Below are 13,860 nucleotides of genomic sequence, written 5' to 3'. Positions count from 1 at the left end.
GCATTTCATAGAATCATAGAGTTGGAAGGGACCTCCACAGTCATCTAGCCCAACCCCCTGCACAATGCAGGAAACTCACAAATACATCCCCCTAAATTCACAGGATCTTCATTGCTGTCAGATGGCCATCTAGCCTCTGTTTAAAAACCTCCAAGGAAGGAGAGCCCACCACCTCCCGAGGAAGCCTGTTCCACTGTTGAATTGCTCTGTCAGGAAGTTCTTCCTAATGTTTAGCCGGAAACTCTTGATTTAATTTCAACCCATTGGTTCTGGTCCTACCTTCTGGGGCCACAGAAAACAATTCCACACCATCCTCTATATGACAGCCCTTCAAGTACTTGAAGATGGTGATCATATCACCTCTCAGCCGCCTCCTCTCCAGGCTAAACATGTCCAGCTCCTTCAACCTTTCTTCATAAGACTTGGTCTCCAGACCCCTCACCATCTTCGTTGCCCTCCTCTGGATCCTTTCCAGCTTGTCTATATCCTTCTAAAAATGTGGTGCCCAAAACTGAACACAATACTCCAGGTGAGGTCTTACCAGAGTAGAGTAAAGCGATACCACCACATCACACTGTTGACTCATGTTCGGCATATGGTCCACTAAAACCCCTAAATCCTTTTCACACATACTACTGCTAAGACAAGTCTCCCCCATCCTATAACCATGCATTGGATTTTTCCTACCTAAATGCAAAACTTTACATTTCTCCCTGTTAAAATTCATTTTATTGGTTTTAGTCCAGTTTTCCAGCCTGACAAGCTCATCCTGTTTCTGTCGTCTTCTGCATTTGCAACCCCTCCCAATTTAGTATCATCTGCAAATTTAATAAGCATTCTCTCTATTCCATCATCCAAATCATTTATAAAGATGTTGAAAAAAACACGTCCCAAGACAGATCCTTGAGGCACTCCACTTGGTCACTCCTCTGCAAGAGGATGAGGAACCATTCACAAGCACTTCTGTTTGTTTGTAACCCTTACCCATCCTTCTTATTAAGACTCCAGTCGGATTATTTATTTAGAACATTTGTATCCCACCTTTCTGTCCTTACAAGGGCCACCTTGATACAGAGCTTGGCTTCATCAGCCTACTCCAAAACTGCAAATAATTTCTCTTCAGGGTTTTACCTAGAAATTAAATATCATGGGGGGGAGGTTAAGGTTGAGAAAGCCCCTTCTTACATTTGGCAAGGGAATTCATCTCTGTGTCCTCAAACAATAGTTACATTAGAAATATTGTCTGCCAGTATTTTGGGATTTCTCAATGATATTTTATGTCTCATCATAATAAGGACAGAATTTCAGAGGGTAGTTTACATTTTTCAGATACATTGCTGTTAGTTCAGAAGAGATTGAGTCGCATGCATTCATTTTAAAAAGAGTACCCAGCCTGAATTTAAGCTCTGTAAGCACTCCAGAGCTTCACTGTACTGCAGACAAAGGTTGGTCTTTGCAATTATTGATCAAGATGGGTAGCTGTTGTCCATGGGTTATGTTGGTGATTATCATGCTACTTAATTTTCAAACACTGGCTGCCAGAATATCCAAAGTAAAAAACAAGAGTAGAGGTTTTGTAGTATGGCAGTATGTAAAGATTAAACGCCAGGGGGCAGAAGAGATCCATGTAGGTCTCCCTGTTCTTTCTTCTCTCCCATTCCCCACAGTAACTGAGGAATTTCATTTTATTTTTGATCAGGGAGCCTTACTACCAGCCATTGCAATGGTGCCAGTGTTCTGATATTCAGTATTCTACAACACAAACTTTTGTCATGCCATAAAAGGGGCAGGGAAGGAAGTTCAAATAACTTGGGAAGTGGGTATCAGCATAATCAAATGCTTGTGTAATGGATGAAGTTGATCATATTTGTGGGGAGGGGGGGAGGAGCTGCAGAAGCAACAATACCAGCACGCTCTCGGACAGCGTTAAAGATAAATGTTTCTTGTCACCTCTGTGGGTGTGTCACAATAATAGCTTTGGCCCATAAACTGCCCTTCCAGATAGCCCACATGACGTTGCTTTTGAGTCAAGGCAACATCAGAACACAAGAATTCTGTAAAACTTGCCTGAGTGACGAGTTAAAAGTGAGACTGAGGAACTGAGCAGATCAGTTATTGGAGGGCACTTTTAGCATTTTGAGAGTGTCCCTTAAGTTACCTCAGAACACTGGGCACCTGCAATGAGTCAGTTGATGCCTGAGACAACAGCTGCTTTTTCAAAGCGATTAAGACATGCCCAAACAGTGAGGATGACGTCAAGCAACCGCACTACTTAGTACCTACTGGCTGGAAGCCTGCTTTTGCTTGCACTGTGATAAATGGAAAATCATCCATGCCTGGCGGAGTTGGTGTAGAGCAGATGGTGACATGCAGAAGAAACACAATGGGAAGTTGAAATGCTCTCCCTTGGTACAAGCTGCCCCGAGCTTTCTTCATGTCATGAGTGCCTTTACAGCTACATTGCAGCAACCCCCCCATCCCCCCTCCAATAGGTTTTTTGTTTGCAAAATCAAGCATTCTGTTTTCTAAAGTCACAGGCTGCTTTCTGCACTCCAGGTAAAATGCAAAGGAGAGAGCTGGCTTCTCTCAGTCCCCACTCTGAAATAAACGCATACTCTTCAGGTGATAGACCTGAAATAGGTTATTGCCTCTGATAAATCAGTTTCATGTCATCTGGGACTCAATTACAGATAGCTTGAGCTGTTCTGCCACTGGTGCAGGAAAGCAGCTCCCCAGCCAGTGGGCATTTGCTCCCTACACACTTCACAGCAATCCTCCATCTTCAAGTTCCTCCACATATCATCTTTCATAATCTAAGAGAAGATCAAAGTGGTGTATATTTTTCATACTAAAAAAATGCAAACTTCCCTGCCTATTGTACCACTCTCCTTATAAACCCTTGGACTGAACAACAGGAAGAAGGAGATGCAACTGGTTGTATGATCTCATCTTGGGTTTGGACATGATACCAATAAGGGATTGGATAGATTTACCAACTGCATCTTCTGCCAGACTTCTGACTGGGAAACTGCAGATTTAGTACACATGATAGACATAAAGGCCAAATCCAAAGAAATGCAGGCCAGGACAGGAAAGTGAGGAGCTCATGAACAGTAATTGGCACAAGAGGAAGAGAGATAAACCCTGTTGCCCATCAGTCACAGCACATGAAGCTGATAGACAGAGCTACAACAGCCATTCATCTGCCACAGTGTGAAGAATGCACACAACATACTTGGATGGTTAGTGGGGGAAAGACCCATGAAATGTATCAATATTGTTCTTCAGAGGCACTCTTTCTACCACAGTGCAAATGTTTTGAGTCAAAGGCAAAGTGGGAGGAGGCTGAAAGTCAGCCAGAGGATGGAAGGGAGTTAAACTTTCATGAAAAGGAAGTGGAGAAAGCTTATTTCTTAGACAGGAAGTCCTGTGTGACTAAATGGGCGTCTTACACATTCACAGCTGTGTGCCAGGATCTCACAAGGAATGGAAAACCCAGATGTTATAAAGAAGGAATCTTCATCTGCAATTTGCAACTTTTTGTCTTTATCTGTCTGCAATATTAGCTGGTGGGAACTGATTAATGTGTTGGATTTCTGTGTGTCATGCAGCTATTAAAAGGCAAAAAAGCCTTGCAGAGGCCCCTTGTGCAAGAGGAGTATAAATGTGTACATTGGCTGCATGTTGCCCTTCCTTCAGACATTAACTCAAACTCAATCTACATGGATCCAAAAATACACATTCGTACTGTAGTGATGCAAGGACTGGTAAGAGTGGCAGCCACACACTCCATTCTTGCTCAGTTCACTGCCACCACCATCCCCTCCATCTCCCTCCCCCTTTTTCCTGCAAAAGTGCGGTTTCCAGCTGTTGAGCTACAGCAGGGGTGGCCAAACTTGCTTAATGTAAGAGCAACATAGAATAAATGTCAGATGTTTGAGAGCCGCAAGACAGGAAGGAAAGGTGGGAGGGAGGGAGCGGTGGAAATAAAGCAACTTTAAATGCATCATCCAAGCTGCCAACTGGGTTGGCTTGGAGAAGTGATTTAAAGAGACAAATGCCTTCTCCAAGCCAACCAATGGGTCAGTGGGGACTTTGAGAGCCACACAATATGTGTGAAAGAGCCACAGGTTTCTCCTGAGCTGCAGTTTGGCCACCCTGAGCTACAGTGTGCCTCAGCAGGAAAAGTACCCTTTAAAGGGCTGCAAAGAAGAGAAATGGTGCATGGCAGCCAGGTATTTAACAGCACCTTGAAAGTGGACTTAACTCCAGCTCTCCGTGTAGTGGCCATGTGTTGAATATGAAGGTCTTATTTTCTTCAGCTAAAACCCTCCCCCCAAAAAACACAAGAGTCAGTCAAACCATGCCCAGATTAGCCATGATGTTGTGTGAATAATCCAGGATATTGCAGGGGCTTCTGCAGCCCTTTGTGTGTGTGTGTGTGGGGGGGATCCCAATATGGATGCAACCTCTGAGTCAAACAGGACTTGCTTTCTTGTATGTATAGATGACAGGAAATCTAATTCTTCTGTTGTTGCACAGAATATAGGCAGCCTGGTTATTCCTCTGGTTCTTCTTTTTATTATTGTAAATAAATGTGTACATAGTTTTGAAAATATATATTTTCTGAGTTTTCAGAGGCTAAGAGAAAACAGAGACTAAGAGAAAGGTTCATACCTAGAGAACACAAGAACTTCAGACCAGCGATCCATCTAATTTGGCATTCTGTTCTAACAGTGACCAATCAGATGCCATAGGGAAGCCCAGAAGAGGGGGAGCACATTTCCCTTCACCATTTAGGCGTGCTGAGTCTTCATGCACATTTAAGCAGTTGTCCTTTATTTCAGGGAATTGATGTTTGTTTAAAAAAAAATTACCAGGTATAAAAAGTAAAAGATTCTTTTGACCTCCTTCACAGCCCTGACCACCCCCACTCCCCTTTTTGGGAATGGTTGAAGCCAACCTATTTGTTTTCCAGCTTCTTGTTTTGTGTCCTCCTTTTAGGATATAATCAGCATGTGGGTGTCTGGGATCCTACATGCTTCCTCTTGGCAATGCAAGAGCATCCTCTGCACTGTGGCTCAATGGGGTAAGTTAGGAGAGAGCAGGTTTCTTCTTAAGAGTGATGCAAACAGTCAGTAACTTTACTTTTATCACTTCATCAGAGTTTTTCCTTCCTGGCCATCCCATTGCAAACTCACCCAGCACAGAAAGGCTGCATTGTCACCCTGTTTGCACCAGGTACTGCTGCCTATGGTTTGCCAAGCAGCTCCTTGGAGTTCTGCCCATGCTTTTCTGCAAGCGCTGTTGCCAGGATACAAAGCATACGACAAATGTTTATTTCAACAGCAATGGCTTTTATTCCTTCTCAGCAGCTTTCTCAGGCTGCAGTCATGTGTGAATGTTTTTGGAGAGATGGGGGGGCGGGGGGATCACCAAGGCCCAAGTGGTAGGAATTATCATTGCAACCAATGCAAGAGGAAATGATGATGGTCAGCCAGTGCAAGTTGCACCTCAAAATTTTATTTATTTATGTTATTTTAGTCTGCCTTTCTCACAAGGACTAAAGGAGGATCCCACATAGTGAGTTGGTAAATCCCACAAAATGGGTCATTCGGTAACCATTAGGTTTTTTGAAGTCTGAGACCACCAGAAGAACTGAAACATAGACTAGGCATTAACATGACACATTAAGCAGTACAGAAATTGCATAATAGGATCCTACTACAATAAGCTTTGCACTATAGACCACAGTCCCAATCATGTATCCAGGTATGTTTGTGAGCCATCTTGTATAGTGCAACCCTGTTACTTATGCAGAAAAGCCCTCTTGAATAATTCAGTTTTCCATAATTTGCAGAGAGCCAGGAGAGTGAGGCTTTCCTAACCTCTTCAGGCAGGCCATTCCACAAGGTGGAGCCATAATGGAGAAAGCATGTGTATGGGCAGTTGTTTTTTTTCCCATTTGCAGGTTGGCACCCACAAAAGCTCCTGCTGACATGAGTGAAGTCGTTGTGATGAAGCATAGCTAGAGAGGCAGCAAATAAGAGGGGCCAAGGCCATGAAAGGCTATGTATGTGATAGGCATGACTTTAGCCTGGTAACAAATGAGCAACCAACGGAGCATCTGCAAAGTGAGAGTAATATGCATGCTCCATCTGCCTCCTGCTGATAGCCAAGCTATGGCATTCTGGACAAGTTGGAGCTTTTAAAGTTGATTTTGAGGGGGCATCAAAGTACAGTGCATTACAGTAGTCTAGTCTCAATGTTAGTGTGGTGTGAATCCAAGCAGCCAGATCAGCCAGATCAACATAAGGAGCCATCCAGGCTAAGATGAGCTTTAATTTTTTTATTTATTTATTACGATTTTTCAGCCACCCTCCCCGGCAAAGCCAGGCTCAAGGGAGTGCACAACATATCATATAAAACATCAATTAAAACAGACTACAATTTATAAAAGCAGAAATGGAACTAAAAGATGAAGCTATGCAGTCCAATTGCACCTGTATTTCATAGGTGGAGGCAGGGGGATGGGAGTGCCAAGATGGAACCATTGCTGCCCTCAACCTTACAAGTTCTGAGGAACTGTAACAAGTCCCACAGGGCATTGATATTAGTCAGCAGAGAGTTCCACTAGGTTGGAGCCAGGGCAGAAAACGCCCTAGTTCTGATTGAGCATGATCACGTATCTCTCAGGCCAGGGACCATCAATAGGTTTTGATTAGCAGAGCGCACTGCTGTCCTGGGGGCATACCAGGAGAGATGTTCTCAAAGATACATAGGTCCTTGACTATTAAGGACCTTGAAGGTCAACACCAGAACCTTGAACTGGATCCAGTCCTCCACCAGAAGCCAAAGCAGCTCACATAGCACAGGCTGAATATGTGCTGCCCCCAAGTCCCCATAAGGACATTTGCCACTGCATTTTGTGCCAGAAGGAGTTTCCAGGTCAGCCTCAAGGGTAGCCCTCATGGCGTGAGTTACAGTAATCCAGCCTGGAAGTGACCATTGCATGGATAATAGTGGCTAGGCTAGGTAGGGGTCCAGTTGCCTGACTAGGCCTAGTTGAAAAAATGCCAGTCTGAGAACATTGGTGACCTGGGCCTCCATTGTTAAAGCAGAATCCAGGATTATTCCCAAGCTCTTAACAGTAGGTGCCAGTCTTAAGGGCACACCCTCAAGAGCCAGGAGTTGGCACCCCATACCAGAATCCTCCTGGCTCAGCCATAGAACGTCTATCTTTGAAGGATTCAGTTTCAGTCGGATGAGTTTAAGTCATTCCATCACAGCCTCCAGCCCCTTAGCCAGATTTTCTGGGGTGGTATCTGGCTGGTAACCCGTCAACAGATAAAATTGGGTGTCATCAGCATACTGAACCTCCAGACCAGCTGGACAAGGGGGTGCATATAGCAGTTAAATAGCATTGGGGAGGGAACCCACATTCTAAGGGTTACCCTCTCTCCCAGTGCCACCCTCTGTTCCCAACCTCAGATAAATTAGGTAAGCCACTTCAAGCCTGCCCCACGAACTCCTATATAGATGAGACAATGGGTCAAGAGGTCATGGTCAACCATGTCAAACTCTGCTGTAAGATCCAACAGTAATGCTGATCCACTTCAATCCAGCTGTCTCCAAAGTTCATCTGTGAGGGCAACCAGCTCTGTTCCCATCCCATAGCTGTGGCAGAAACCAGACTGGAATGGATCCAGGGCCAATGTGTCATCCAGAAAACTCTGCAGCTGCTCAGCAACAACTCTCTCAATCACTTGGCAGTATTTTGAAGGTCCAAAGTTGGCTTTTTAAAGACTGGTACAAGCACAGCTTCTTTCAGTCTCTATGGATAGAGTCCTAAATCTAGGGACAGATTGATAATGTCCACCAGGGGCCCCATATCCTCTTAATTCACCAGTTATGAGGGGCACAAGTCTAAGAGGCATGTGGTCGGCCTGACAGCACCCAGAATCCTGTCAACATCAGCCCAGGAGAACTGGCTGAAGCTATCAAAAACTGAAACCAAAGATGGTGAAGGGACTTCCAGTTCAATTAGTGTATCAATGTTAGCTGGGAGGTTGTGGCGCAACAAGACTTTCTCCACAGAAAAGATTGCAAAAGCCTCACTAATGACCAAATTCCTAGTAATTTGAGTTCTCTCACTGAGAGATGTCAGTGACCTAATTGTGCTGGTGGAGGCAATGGAGACTATATAGGACAAAGACTGAATAGAATAGAGACTATATCTTTTGTAGCTACATTAATTTGCTTTTCCTGTAATAAAGCTGGATCCAGTATAACCCAAAAGCTTTCAACTGAGCCAGCAAGGGTGAGTTGAACACCATCAAAAGTGGGGAGAACAATGTCCTTCACATTCTCTACTCCCCCAACCAACTTTACCTCTCTTTTCAGTTTGTTCACATTTACCCAGTTAATCACATCAGCCAAGCAGCAGTTCAGGACCTCTACCAGATTTGGATAAGGATATATACAGCTGAGTATCGTCAGCATATTGATGACAACCAACCCCAGAACTATGGATGATTTATCTTAATGACTTTACATAGAGATTTAAAAGTGTGGGGGATAGCTAGAATTGCACCCTTTGGAATCCAGTGTGTAGCCACAGGTGGACACTCAGAGGCATGTGCCCCATCACTCATGGCCTGGTCCCCACAACTCCCACTGCCCATGCTCTTATGTGACAGCCACATGTTTGCCTCAGCCACTACAGGAGGAGAGCCAGCTGGCTGGCTGGTGAGATCTACTTAGTGGGTATGTGTTCTGTACTACAGTAGCAGGTGGTCTGGGTCACATGATTGCAGTGTGGCCTGCCTGCTTCCCTCCCTCATCCACTTGCTCACTGTCCTGTTGCCTGGCCAGGAAGAAGGAGAGCCAGCCAGCTGGCGCAATTAATACTTAGAGAGTATGTGCTCTGTGCTACAGTAACAGCAGACCTCGCCCACCCACTACCTGTAGCACAAAATGCATACTCCTCACTGAGTTTTAATCGCACTAGCTGGTCAGCCGGCTCGCCTTCTATTGTAACAGTGGAAGTAAATGAGCATGGCCAGCAGGTAAGGAAAGATCCTTCTCTTATTTGCTGGCCTGCCAATAGGATCTCTCTCTCTCTCTCTCTCTCTCCCCTGCCTCACAGGATTTCCCAATGCCGCATCAACCAAAGTTTGCTGGCTATGCCCCAGGGAACCCCACAGGACAGGTCCCACACCAATAGCAAACCTTTGAGTCTGATCCATGAGGAATGGTTTGAACCAGTTCAACATACTTCTTGATACCTACATCTGCCTCTAGATGCCTCAATAAGATGGCATGATCTACTGTATCAAAGGTTGCAGATAAATCCAATGAGAGCAACAGTAAGGCTTGGCCTTTGTCTACACTCAGATTGTGGCCATCAACCAAGGCTAGCAGAGCCAGGTCTGTCCCACAGCCAGGCCTGAAGCCAGACTGACAAGTGTCTACAGCGGATTAGTTATTTAAGAAGACCTGGAGCTGGTTCACTATTGCTTTCTCAATCACTTTGCTCCAAAAGGATAGATTAGACACTTGCCAGTAACCAGCCACATTCTTTTTCTATAGGGATTAAAAAAACCCACCAACCTGACAAATAATCACCTCTTGGAGTGGCCAAAGGAAGGTGCCTTCAGTTAGTGACTGATTTACAGTAGATGCTAAGGGTTTGTTGATGTGCTCCTTACACGATTTTAGCAGCCAGGATGAATAAGGATCCAAAGCACAAACAGTGGCCTTCACATATCCCAGAATCTTGTCAACATCCATCACAGAAACTGGGTCAAATTATCCATAAATAGCCCAGGCAGTGTATTCGGCCTTTCTTCTGGTGTACATCCAGAGCATATTTTCAATATTTTACCAACACAAAAATTGACAAAAGTATCACAGCTAATAGACTGTTTCTGGGACATTAGAAGTTCAAAACAATTGAGATGAATATGAACTGGCTGATGCTTATAATTGTAAAGAAGTAACCTTTCTTTGCTGCCATCAACCACTGCTTCATAGTTCTTACAATGAGCTCTATAGCATGATCTGTCAGATTCAGCACGAGTTCTCCACCAACACTGTTCTAGACATCTCCCATCCATTTTCAGATCACCCAGTTCTATGGTAAACCTTACACTTTGTTCTTTTTTCTCCTACCACCCACTGTGGCATTATTTTCTTCCTAACTGGTCAAAACCATGGTGCATTGCTCCACTGGGAATGTAATATGGTCATCTGGAAGAATGAGCTCTGATCCAAAATCTAATCAAGCAGCCTTAATCTCAATAATACTGGCCTACCTCACAGGGTATGTAACAGTGCTATATAAATTATAAGTATTATTATTTGAGAAGATGAGAATTTCAAGGAGAATTATTTTTATGTTTTTTAAAGGGCACTGAAAAGTTGAAACCAAATTACACATGTTGTGCACCAAACAGCAATTGATCAAGTAACAAACCCCAAATAAGCACATTTAGAACTGCTTTTCTGTTTTTCGCACATGCACATCAATAGCAGGGATTATGCTGAAAAATAATTTAAGTGGCTTTTGTGAATTTGACATCAAGCTCCTATGCAAATATAGCCATTATTCTTTGTACCTCATGCAAAAAAGAGAAGTATATGTTTTCAGCATGATTTAGGGTTGCCAAGTCCAATTCAAGAAATATCTGGGGACTTTGGGGGTGGAGCCAGGAGACTTTGGGGGTGGAGCCAGGAGACATTGGGGGCGGAGCCAGGAACAAGGGTATGACAAGCATAATTGAACTCCAAGATGGACAATTATGCCACTGATGGACCTCTGCTCCATATTTTTATCCAATCCCCTCTTAAAGCTGGTGATAAGTCCTCAAGTGACATGTGGATCCACCCCCCAATGCAAATCTGCATTCTGCCATGGTCCTGCATCTGGCTGAAATCCCAAAGGCTTTGATGACCAACCCTTTCCTATTGGCAGCTCTTTACTCAAAGGCTGCGGGGGGGGGGGGGAGCCTGCAATTTGCGGACGCTAAAGCGGGGAAGCCAAAGCCCAGCGACTGGCGCCCTAGAAAAAGGCTGATGTTTCCCCAGGAGCAGGCATTGCTAAGCGGCAGGCGAGCGGAAAAGGCCGGCGCGTTGAAGGGAGCCAGGCCTGGGAGTGGGAGGGAAGCTGAGGAGAAGCTGCCGGCGATTCCGGCCGGGCAAAAGCAGGCGGGCGCGTGTGAGTGGCAGAAGCGAGGAGGGAGGCGCTAGCGGGAGAGCCGAGCGAAGAGCCCTCGAGCCAATCCGGCCTGTCTGGAGCACCAGCCAGCACGAGAGGGAACGGGGCAGGGAGAAAAGTTGGGCCCTCTTGGCCTCCCTTTGGGCGCCGCCGGGGGTTCCTTCTCCTCTTCCTCAGCCAGGCCTTCTCCCTTCGCTTCCTCCTTCCCCACCTCATCACGCGATCCCCCCTTCCCTGTCGCCGCTCAGCGCCCGCTCTGCCAGGGGTTTCCTGAAGTGGCTCTGCTGCAGCCCCTGGTAGGAAGCGAGGGCACAGGGGGTGGTAATGCGGCTGGAGCCGTCGATGCCTGCGGAGTGGCTGCGGGCGCCAAGCGCGGCCAGCAGCAACGGAGCAGGGGCTTCCCCCTCTGGTCAGCTGACGCGGCGGCGGCGCGGGAAGCAGTTCCCCCCACCCCCGCCTCCAAATGTTGGTGCGGCCCTGGTGTTGCTGCGGCGGCGGCGGCCCGGCGCTGTGAGGGGGAAGCATCGTCCCCCCTCCCGCTTCCGAATATTTGCAGACCGGGGGAGGAGGCTCAAAATCCAGTGTTCTCCCGCCAGGGCGGGAGATTTGGGACGCCTAGCATGATTGTATTGGTGGCATGCAAGAGTAATACAAATATTAATATAATTCAGATTATGGCTATTTTTATTGGACAAATCATATTAATAAAGTTAACAAGAACTTGAGTTGCACAGAAATACTCTGTGCTTTTATGCCTGAAGGATTCTTTATAACACAAAAACTTGTTACCATTTCCAGACACAAGTAGCCCAGTAAAAATATTATTTTAATCTTGTTAATCTCCTTTGTTCTTTAAACCTACTGCATCATAGTCCTCTTGATATGTTTAAAAAGTATAATTGAGACATAGAACATTGTGATTTTTCAGTATCCAAATTAAGAAAATTAAATTAGGTTACAGTTCTTTCAAACCAACTAGCAGAGATTAAATTATCAGTTTGTTCTGTTTGAACTGTGTCAGTATCTAATTGTCTAAATCACACTCACACAAAGTAGTCTAATTCTATCAAAGCTCTGAATTAAGATAATTAACTTTGGCCTTTAATATTCAATATTATCTACACTTTGACTCTCCTGTAATTCATTCTGTATGTTGAAGGCTGGCTCCTTTAAAGAAGACAAAAATACAAAATTATTTTACAAAATTTTTGAAAGGAAAGTAAAAATCTACAACTTTTAAATTCCTGGCCAGATATTCTAGCGTCTTAGTCATTGAAATGAATCACCACAATGTACTTGTATCCACCCTCTTTATCACTGGTACTCAGATGCAATTTGTAAATCTCCAGCAAACTGAGCCTTCACAGCCTCATTTAAAGGGACCTCAATCCACTTTTTTATAATGACTTTAATTATCTCTGACAGATGTAAATTTCTGAGCTGTGTACACAATTTGTTATTCTAGAGTTTAATATTCAAGGGCTGAATACAGTGAAAGTTCCCGTGCAGATCATTTTTCATTTCAGATTTAATCACACAGCTTGAACCCCACATCCTGTTTCAAGAGGGCACAGAAAGATGCAAAGCATGCTGCAAAGTGGTATAATCTGGCTATCACAATAAAACTTGGCATGTATATGTATGTCATAATTTTCCATTTGAATGCGAGGTCAATTTCACGCACCTTTAGGCAGAGAGAAGGGGAAAGGGCAGATGTAAAAGTAAACTGCAGCGCAATAACTGAAGTGAGGTCTCTCAAGCCACTAGAGTAAATTAAATGTCTGAGGTGCTAGAGCAGAAGTATGCACCATTCTTCCCCAGGTAACCCTTCCTTTTCTTTTTCTCCTGCACAGCAAAGAGTGTGTGTACTGTGTGTAGACTATAGGCATACTATCATACCTGTTGGTCATGGAACAAGTCTCTTTTTCTTACTACTAAACTTTTGAAAAAGTCTACTGATCCCTTTGAGGACTGAATCCTACCTTAAAATGTAACAGCTTGTAGGAACCATAAAACCCAGCATTCTTTTTCCAGCACTGGCCATCAGCTTCTTTGAGTAAGCCCACAAGCATGACATAAAACAACAGAGTCCATACATCACTTGTTTCCCAATTAAGTGGTTTTCAAAGGTAAACCACCACTGAGTTTCCAGTCCTGACTAAAAGCCATTGATGGACTTGTTTTTCTGGCTTCTGAGTCTAGGTTCCAAACACAACTAACTGCTGTGTCAAAACCAATGCAATTCAAGATTCTAAATAAGAACTAACAAAATTTTTAGTCATATTTGGCTAACCGAAAAGAATGATATTCAGGCTATATTTAGCCTATGGTCCTAAAGAGGTCATGCAGCACAGGAAGCCTTTGCTGCTTTTCCAAACATTAAAGATTATTCAGAAAAATCAGACCACTGAAATATGAAGTTAGATCAGAAGTAATGCAGGCCTGTTCATTAGTTCAATGAAGATTCAGAAATTCAATGAATGGGTACTGTTGAATTTCCTGAAAGGTCGTAGACTGCAATTAAGGTTGGGTTCCATTTTAAAAATATCTCACTTTCAATGACTTCATTATTTTACTTAAAATGTGTTAACTGTTGGCACACAGAACAAGCTCTCTTAAGTATCACAAAATGTTCAACCTGG

Source organism: Heteronotia binoei, chromosome 11 (genome assembly GCF_032191835.1).
Source record: "Heteronotia binoei isolate CCM8104 ecotype False Entrance Well chromosome 11, APGP_CSIRO_Hbin_v1, whole genome shotgun sequence".
NCBI classification, from domain to species: Eukaryota; Metazoa; Chordata; class Lepidosauria; order Squamata; family Gekkonidae; genus Heteronotia; species Heteronotia binoei.
Note: the sequence above shows the minus strand (reverse complement) of the source record.